Here is a 10,752-nt window from a genome sequence, read left to right on the forward strand (position 1 = left end):
GTACAGGGACTGGAATGAAAATATTGCCAAACTCATGGGACCTACTTGCACTTTGTCCTCGTCCCCGTCACCGATCGCCGGCGATCGCCATTAATGGCGATCCCGAGCTTTTCCGGTGACACAAAACCGGCCCAGAAACATCCCAAAACATCAGTATTCACTCTACTTTGCTCCAGGAACATAATTATGCAAACAAAATCACCAGAAAAACAACGAATCGGCCGGAAAAATGACTGGAAAACTCACCGCCGGTTGGGTCGAATTTTCCGATCAAAGCCTTCCAGTGATCGTCTGTTAAAACCAGTGGTACCATTCGATTCGTCTTTTGACGATCTATACTTCTGTGCAATCAATTTCAAGCAATAACCCTTAACCCAGAAAAACCCAATTTTCAATTTAGAACATTCATATCAAGAACCCTAATTTTATTTTCGAGAATCAAACCCCCTTTTCTATATGTTATTGAACTCAGTTTTTGACGTATAATATAACAAATTGACCAGAAAATTATTATCTACACGATGGAATCATCAAATCATATCAACAAAATGAAAAACAAAAAATTCATAATTTAATCTATAATTAATTCAAATTAAAATAATTAAATCAGAAAAATACCTTAATTTCTGGGTAAAAACTGATGATTGATTCAGAAAGAAGATTTCGAGAGCTTCATTTTGATACGCTGCACGCCCGAATCGGAGTTCGATAACGCCTTCGTTCGTGTGTTTGATTCTCAGGAACGTATCGGTTTTCTAGGGTTTCCTCTGTATTTACGGTATTTTAACTGGCTGAAAATGAATAAACGAACTAAATGAAATAAGAAATAGACTATTTATATTTACGGAATATTGGTTCGTTCTGGATCGTTTGGATCGATAAATTAGTTGCTTAGCCGCTAAGTAACTGCAAAACGATCCAAAATAGATTACTTAGCCGCTAAGTAACTATAAAAACGATACAATTCAATACCAGAATTAGATAATTATCAAAATCGAGCTTTTTATAAAATACCATATACGAGAATAATGTAAAAATATCCCGTCTCTCGAGAATACGGGTTTTGTTGATCTATTAAAATGCTTATCATATCGAAATTTTTACGCCGGGACACGCACGGGTCAAACCGTAATCCGGATAGAAAAAGTCAAAACACGGAAAATGTCCGGAATTACCAGATTAGGATAGGAAGGAGTTTTCGGAAGAGTTTCGGGTTGTAAAAACGTAAAAACGGTTGAAGTTGGACGATTCCCGGCTTTATAAAATAATTTTGGTAATTATTCAGAAAATAATTAATAAATCATAAATCATTATAAATAAAATCATATAACAGTCCAAAAATTACCAGAAAAATATCACAATTATCTATATTTTATTCTGCACATATAAAATTCAAGTATTCAAATAATGTCACACATAAACACCCAAACATGAATTCCAATTATCAGATAATTCACCAAAATTCACATAAAATCACATAAATAATTCCAAATAATAATAATAATAATATTTGAAAATATGGGATATTACAATCTACCCCCCCCCCCCTTATAAGGATTTCATCCTCGGAATCAGCAGAAGAAAGCACTAAGGGTTTTCTAACCAACTTTCCATTCCCAAATAATCTCAATTTTCCAAAATCTCGAATAAATCTTGTATTCTTTGTATAATAAAACTTTTACAGGAGCTTCACTGTGCACCACTGCTCCATTCACATCTTTTGACCAATTCCTCAATAGAATCGCTTTTACTGATCGCGAGAAAGAAGAATAGAGAGAAATATAGAGAGAAAGAAAAGAAAGAGAGATAGAGGGAGAAATAAAGAAACATATTGACTTCGGTATATGCCACTAATATTATAACTGCATCGCAGTCCACTGTTGCTCTCTGTAATCCCATTACATAACCCTGCTTTGACTTGGCCAGGATAACTCAGCTTAACTTGCTTGGCATACCTTCGAATATTTTGAATGATAAAATCATGGAATTTCAAAAAGAAAAGAATTTAATACCATGACGGAACCAAAATCTGAATTTGAGAAAAAGTATTGTTGAAATAAAAAAAATAACTGAGAGATCAATATGATCAAACGAACTTGGTATTGCGTGTCCAAATTAAGACACTACTAAAGGTTGTTAACCTTCTTGTAGTCACAACACACATAAGTGATGGCATCCCATCCAACTCCTATCACACAGATAGGGATACCTTGTGTCCCATATAGTTAGGGTTGTTCATCTCAGTCAGAATAAAAGAATATGAAAGGAATTCAAAATCAAATGAATAAAACCGGAAAGATTTCAAAGCTAATATTTCTGAAGGAAATGAAGTCCATAGAATAAAATTCTGGCACCAAATGAGCAAGTGGTGTTACATCATCAAGAAACTATCCACCATATAAGAAAAGTGGAAGTCCAATTTCATAACTTGACAGAGCTATCAAAACCTGAAAATAGGTTTCATGACAGTCTCTGGCACATTTAAAACACATATATGATTGAAAATGAGTGGTTAGGGAATATATCATCTAACAATTATTTCTTTTTGAAAGATGTCAAAAGGAATTATATAAATAGAAGGTGTTGCCAAAGTCTTAATACTTATCTTTATTTGAACTCTTCTGTTGACTCGTCATCCAATTCTCGACACTTCTTCATATTCCAAGGATATCGATAATCTTCATCATCGTCGAAACATAGTAGCCTCGGAAGATTCCACAATAGAAGTTTGTAACTGCCCGAAGTTCCATCCAGCTCAGCACAATCATCTCGAACGGATGCGCCTATCTTAACATACTCGTTGGTACTATATCCAATAGTCCAACAGGAACTCGATATGAGCTCAAGCGTCCTCACATAGCTATACAAACTCCTACACACTCTCGCTTCTAGTTTACTATAACCTCGGCTCTGGTACCAACCTGTAACGCCCCCAAATCCGGGGTCAGAGGATTTGGTCGTCACTATGAAATCTCAATCCAAATTAACCTATTAAATCAATAAATAAATGCCAGCGGAAGATAATTATTATTTATGACCCCAAACTACTCCAAGATCTTTTAAGGTTACAGTTCTAGAAACAAGATATCTGTAATATCCGGGATATATCGTGTAATTATTTTTTCTATTAAATAATTATCATATATGTGTTCAGTAATTATTCTGTGAATTAATTGTTAAGTGTTATCTGTGTGTGGATATTCAAAAATAATATTAATTGAATATTTTAATTTTTATATGTCCAAAATAAAATATAGATAATTGTCATATCTTCCTAATTATTTTTATGTTGATTTATGGATTTATAAGGATCATATGAAATTTATAAAATCTTTTTCCGAGTATTTAAAATCTATTTTATAAAAACGGGAACCAACCGATGTTATCCGTTGTTACGTTTTTGGAACCTGAAACTCTTCCCAGAACTCCTTCCTAACCTAATTGTAATATTCCGAGCATATTCCATGTTTTGACTTTTTCGATCCGGCGTACGGCTTGTCCTTCGCGGGGCGTAATATTTTTGATACAATATTCGTTTCGGTAAATCAATAAAACTCGTATTTTCGATAAACGGGAGCTTTTTATTAAACTATCACAATTATCACCTCGTAATACGTGTAACCAGGCGCTGAGACCAAGAACGCAGTACAAATTGTACTGATTTGGATAATTATCCCGAAAACCGATACCGTTTGGATCAGTTTTTATAAATAAACGTACCGTTTCATATCCGGAATGATCCAAAGGGATACTAATTTTCCGTAATTATAAATAGCCTTTTCCCGTATTTTATTTCGTATCAAAATCATTTGCAAATAGTAATTATATAATTTTCCAGAGAAAAACCCTAATTTCATAAACAGTTCTAAGAATCAAACAGCAAAACAAAGGCGTTACTGATCTCTGTTTTCAAAGCTTGAGTAACCAAAACGAAGGATTTGAGGAGTACTATCAGATTCTGAGCTTCGTTTTACTGCAGAAATCAAGGTTATTTTTCTATATTTTTTATTTAATTTTGAATTATTTTTATTAAAAATATGAATTTTTGTTCGGGTGATTGTTTGTATGATTTGATGATTGCATGTTGTAGAGCTTGTTTTCCTGATGATTTTGATATATTATACGTCTGATTTGGAGTTCAATAACATGTTCAAATTTGAGTTTGATTTTCGAATTTTAAAATTAGGGTTTATAACCCGTATGAATATTTTCAATTGAAATTTGGGGGTTTTTGATTTAGGGGTTATTAGCTGTTGATTTATAGTGGGTTGTGTTCCTTATGAAATTTGCAATCGATTGGTATATAGCTCATTAACAGAGGATGTCTGAATCGAAGGGAGTTGTGTTTTTAAAATTTCCGATGTTCGCCGGAAACCGGCGATGTTCTTGGCCAATTTCCGGCCAAGTCTGGGGTTATTGATGTATTTTGATTGCAGATATAGATTCCTGGTGATATGTAGTTTAATTCTAGAGCTTGTGGTGGTGTGACAGTACCTGGAACGCCTTCTCCGACGAGACAGGAATTTTCCGGCGAAGTTCGACGGTGAACTTTGCCAAATTGCATTTCAGTCCCTGAAGTTTTGAAAATGAAACAGTTAGGTCCCTGAGGTTTCCAGAATTTGCAAAAATTGGATTCCCGTTTTAAAAATATTGAAAAACCATATTTCCTATTTATTTTTATTATAAAAATTCGTTTTTAATTTCTGAAAATTCTAAAAATTATTATTTTAATTCCAAAAATTATTTTTAATTCAAAAACAAATCTGAATTAATTAGTTAATTAATTTCAGTTAATTTTTAATTGATTAATTGGTCAATTAATTTGAAAATTAATTTATTCATTGATTTAATTAATTATTAATTGATTTTAATTAATTATTTAATTAGATTTAAATATTTAAAAATGATTTAAAAATTCCGAAAAATAGTTTCGAGCTTTAAAATATTATTCTAATTTATTTTCAAGGCTCGATAATTAGTATAAAAATGTTTTGAAGCCAGAATTGGCCAACCGGACCATGTTTAATATTCCAAAACTGATCCAACGACCCGTTTTAATTCCGAAAAATGTTTTAAAAATCATTTTAAATACCCGAGAGCCTATTTATGACCCGAGTCTCCTTTATAAATGATATATCATTGATTATGTGACGTATTATGTATTATATGTGACTTGTTGGTTGACTGTCGGTCTGTATATTCGATATTTACTTGTTTATTGCGTAACTTTCAATCCGTTAATCGGATTTGGGTGAAACGAAGGGTTGATAGAAGTATGTGTTGAATAGAATCGTATGAGTTGAATATTGATAGATGCTTATGATATGTGAGCAGAAGAGGCAAGACGTAGGAAAGGAAAACAGGTAGTTGAGGAGTAAGACGGTTGGAATTGGAAGCGAGTGCAGTATAATAAGCTAATACCAGGCAAGTGTTCTGAACTTTCTCGAGATATTGTAGTACTTGGTAGTCCTGTTGATATTGCAAGTGCTTTGAAGCACTGAAAACCTAACCCTGATTCCAGTTATTGATCTTGAACCGTAAACCTTATTCTTTCTAAGCCATTGATTATTGCATACCCAAATACGAACCTCAAGTATACGATACTACTCCATAAATCCATACAAACTAAATACCGAACACTGAATCGAATTACCTGTTAGGAATATGTGTATTAGTTTGATGATAAGTTAAGCAAAACACTTAAGTAGAAATCTAGTGTTTGTAGCCTCAACGGATAAGACCATCTTGGCTATCCGTTGAAGGAGTAGCTTTACTTAGCAATAAGTTTAGTATTGTAGCACATTTCACTCTCTGGTATCAAGCTGTAATTCTTAGATGTTGTTAGGAAATAATCAGTCATGTTGACTACTAATGGATGTACAAATAGGAGGGCTAATTGTAAATATTTCATGCCTTGTAATTTTGTATAAGTGAAGAAGTGTCAACGGATATTGAAGACCTTCAACGGATAAGAAACAAAGCTTCAACGGATGTCACTAATGCTTCAACGGATAATATCCATCAACGGATAAGTGCTTCAACGGATAAAGACTTCAATTGATAATGCATCAACGGATAAAGCTTCAACGGATAAAGCCTCAACGGATAAGGCATCAACGGATGAAAGCTTCAATGGATGCTTAGTTCATTAGCAGTTGATAGTGACAATTCACAAGCTGACAGAGGCACATGGGTTGACAGAGACATACTGGATTGTGGAAGCCTCTAGGAGGAATCAAGAAAATGCAGCATTTCCATTCTGATGCAAACAAGGAAGCATTCAAAGATTTACAGATTATCCTAGATTGCATTGGATAGAGAAATGAAGAAGAAACATGTGAAGAATCTTTTCAATTATATTTTACAGGTTGTCTTCACTTATAAACTTGGTGATATATAAACCAAGTAGCAGCTAGTAATTAGATATGAATTTTCATTGAGCTGTTTAGAAATATCAAAAGAGGAAATCATCTAGTTTGTACTAGGAAGCAGCTGTGATTTAATTCTTTGAATCACAGATTTTCTGAAATAACACATCTCTGGTGGAACAACAAATCCACCAGAAAAGTTTTTAAGTTCTTTGTGTTCATTACATTTGTGTTTGAATATATATCTGTCTGCATCAGCTTCAAGCAATTCACACACATTTGATCACTCAAACACTCAGCCTTAGAAACTGCTCAAAACTTGAAAAAGTTTTGAGATTTACATTCAACCCCCCTTCTGTAAATCTCATTGTTAGTCCACTGGGAATAACAATTGGTATCAGAGCAAGCTCTTAACATACAAAGAGTTTAAAGATCTATTCTGCTAACATCATGAGTGCACAGAAGAATCCTCCTGCTAACATCATGAATAGGAAGGATATTGGTGTAAAGATCCCAGTCCTGGAAAAAGATAATTATCATCACTGAAAAGTGAAGATGCATTTACATCTTCTTTCTCAAGATGAAAGCTACATCAACTGTATTGAAAATGGTCCTCACATCCCTCACAAAATAGCCACAGCTGCTACTACAACAGTTGCTGTTGGACAGTCCATTCCCAAGCCAAAAGCAGAATGGACTATTGAAGACATGGAAGAAATCCGCAAGGATAAGAGAGCCATGAACATATTGTTTAATGGCTTAGATCAAGATATGTTTGACAATGTCATCAATAGCCAAACTGCAAAGGAAGTTTGGGATACTGTACAAATCATCTGTGAAGGTACTGAGCAGGTCAGAGAAAATAAGATGCAGCTTCTTATTCAACAGTATGAATATTTTCACTTTGAAGAAGGTGAATCACTAAATGATACCTTCAACAGGTTTCAGAAACTGTTGAATGGATTGAAGCTGTATGGTAGAGTGTACCAAGTCAAGGATTCCAACTTAAAATTTCTTAGGTCTCTACCAAAGGAGTGGAAGCCCATGACTGTCTCTTTGAGAAATTCTCAAGATTATAAGAACTTCACACTTGAAAGATTATATGGAATTCTAAAGACTTATGAACTTGAAATGGAGCAGGATGGGCTGTTGGAAAAGGGAAAGAGAAAAGGAGGAACAATTGCTCTTGTAGCTGACAGTGAGAAGATGGAAGCCAGGAATGAGGAAAAGACAATGCCAAGTCTCAAAATTGGCACAAGCAAATCAGAATCAAGCAAGGGTAAAAAGCAAGTTGCTGAGGATGAAGACAATTCCAGTCAGGATGAATCTGATGATATTGAAGAACATTTGGCCTTTCTGTCCAGGAGGTTTGCAAAAATGAAGTTCAGGAAAAACACAAAGTTCACTAAGCCAAACAAAAACATGGTGGACAAATCAAAGTTCAAATGTTACAACTGTGGCATTAGTGGATACTTTGCAAGTGAGTGTAGGAAGCCAAATTCTGAGAAAAAGAAATTTGAGCAAGTTGATTACAAAAAGAAGTATTTTGATTTGCTCAAACAAAAGGAAAGAGCTTTTCTCACTCAAGATGATTGGGCAGCAGATGGGGTAAATGAAGATGATGATGTGGAATATGTCAACCTAGCCCTGATGGCTAATTCTGATGAAAATGAAACTAGTTCATCAAGCAACCAGGTAATTACTACTGATCTCTCTCAGCTTTCTAAACATGAATGCAATGAAGCCATAAATGATATGACCAATGAATTATATCATTTGCGTGTTTCCCTTAAATCACTAGCAAAAGAAAACACTAGGATCAAGGAGAATAATGTGTTTTTAAGTGATAGGAATGCTGTGTTAGAGGATCAGGTAATTGAGCTTGAAAAGATGAAACTTAAATGCTTGATTGTTGAGACTGAACTAGCAGAAGCTGTTAAGAAAGTAGAAATTCTTTCTACACAGTTAGAAAGTGAGCAAGAGGTAATCAAGGCCTGGAAAACATCTAGGGATGTTAGTGTTCAGATTGCAAAGGTTCAGGGAATTGAATCATTCTGTGAGGATGCCTGGAAGAAAAACAAAAAGGAGTTAGAATTAATTGATGGATTGTCAACGGATGTGAAATCAACGGATGATGAAAGTTATCCGTTGAAGGAAGAAAAGGAGCATCCGTTGAAGGTTCATCAATTAAAACAGGCAAGTTCTTTTAAAAATAAAAGTCTCAATAAAAAGAATGATTCAACTCTCAAGAACTTTGTCAAAGAAGGAGCTAGCACATCTAGAGATGTCAGTAAGGTGAATATAGGACACATGACTTTAGATCAGCTAAAAGATAGGCTTAAGTTGGTTGAGGATAAGAAGGAAACTAAAAGAAAATCTAAAAGAAATGGGAAGGTAGGGATTAATAAACATAACAATTACACACCTGATAGGTATGCTCCTAGAAAAAGCTGTGTGCATTGTAAAAGTGTTAATCACCTATCTGATAATTGCAAATCTGTTAAAAATGCTCCCATGCCTTCAAATCCCTCCATGCCTAAAATGTCTATGTCACCTCTGCAAGCTATGCCTGTTATGTCTCACCAGAATCCCCATGCACATTTTGCAAACATGCCATATATTAACAATCCTTATTTTACTGCATTTAGTATACCTCAAATGCCATACAATATGCCTATGTGGAATAACATGTTTGCACAACCTATGCCTTATCAAATTCAAACAAATGTGTTAAATGATTCTGTGACTAACCCTACACTTCAACCAACCACATCTGAGACCAAGGGTGACCCAAAGTTACCTAAGTCAAAAAATGCAGGAGGAATGAAGTCTAGGAAAAAGACTAACAAGGCTGGACCCAAGGAAACTTGGGTACCAAAATCAACTTGATTGATTTTGTTGTGTGCAGGGATAAAGAAATCTATGGTACTTGGACAGTGGTTGTTCAAGACACATGACAGGAGATTTCACCCTGCTCACAGAGTTTAAGGAAAGAGCTGGCCCTAGCATAACCTTTGGAGATGACAGCAAAGGATTCACTATGGGATATGGCTTGATTTCAAAAGAAAATGTCATCATTGATGAAGTTGCATTGGTTGATGGTCTCAAACACAATTTATTGAGCATCAGTCAACTATGTGACAGAGGGAATACTGTTTCCTTCAATTCTGAAGCCTGTATTGTCACAAGTAAAAAGGACAATAAAGTGGTTCTAACTGGAGTTAGAAAAGGGAATGTGTACTTAGCTGATTTCAACTCTACAGATGCAGAATCCATAACTTGTCTTCTCAGCAAAGCAAGTCCAGTTGAAAGTTGGCTATGGCACAAGAAGCTGTCCCATTTGAATTTCAAGATAATGAATGATCTAGTCAAAAAGGACTTAGTTAGAGGAATGCCTCTAGTGGAATTCACAAGGGATGGGCTGTGTGATGCTTGTCAGAAAGGAAAGCAAAAGAAAGTATCATTCAGTAAGAAACTTGAATCTGCAATTGATGAACCACTGTAACTTCTACACATGGATCTTTTTGGACCAGTCAATGTATTGTCAATTTCAAGGAAAAGATACTGCCTAGTGATTGTAGATGATTTCTCAAAGTTTTCATGGGTTTATTTTCTTGAATCAAAGGATGAAGCTAGTGAAATCATCATCAATCATATCAAGCAAGTCAACAATCATCCTGATTTCAAAGTAAGAAATATTATGAGTGACAATGGAACTGAGTTCAAGAATTCAACCATGAAGTTGTTCTGTGAAGAAAGTGGGATCATGCATGAGTTCTCATCTCCAAGAACTCCACAACAAAATGGTGTGGTGGAAAGGAAGAACAGATCACTAATTGAAGCTGCAAGGACAATGCTTGAAGAGTCAAAACTCCCAACTTATTTTTGGGCTGAGGCTGTTAACTGTGCATGTTACACTCAGAATATTTCTCTAATCAATCAGGCAAAATGCATGACTCCCTATCAATTATTCAAGAGAAGAAAACCAACTTTAAACTTTCTACATGTCTTTGGTTGCAAATGCTACATCTTAAGGAATCAATCTGATCACAAAGGGAAGTTTGATGCAAAGGCTGATGAAGGAATATTTGTTGGTTATTCTGCTGGAAAATCATATAGGGTCTACAATCTAAGAACCAACATTGTCATGGAATCTGTACATGTTGTGTTTGATGATAAAAAGATTGATGGACTAACGGATGAGGGACATCATGAAGGACTCAAATTTGACAACGTTGAGATATACTGTGATGATAGTGAAAGTGAGAATGATGAAGAAGGCATCTCAAGAAGAATTCAGAATCTGCCTTTGGATAATGCACAGAATGCAGAATCCGTTGAAAGACAAAGTGCATCATCCGTTGAAGTTCATAATGAAGCATCC

Source organism: Apium graveolens, chromosome 4 (genome assembly GCF_009905375.1).
Source record: "Apium graveolens cultivar Ventura chromosome 4, ASM990537v1, whole genome shotgun sequence".
NCBI classification, from domain to species: domain Eukaryota; kingdom Viridiplantae; phylum Streptophyta; class Magnoliopsida; order Apiales; family Apiaceae; genus Apium; species Apium graveolens.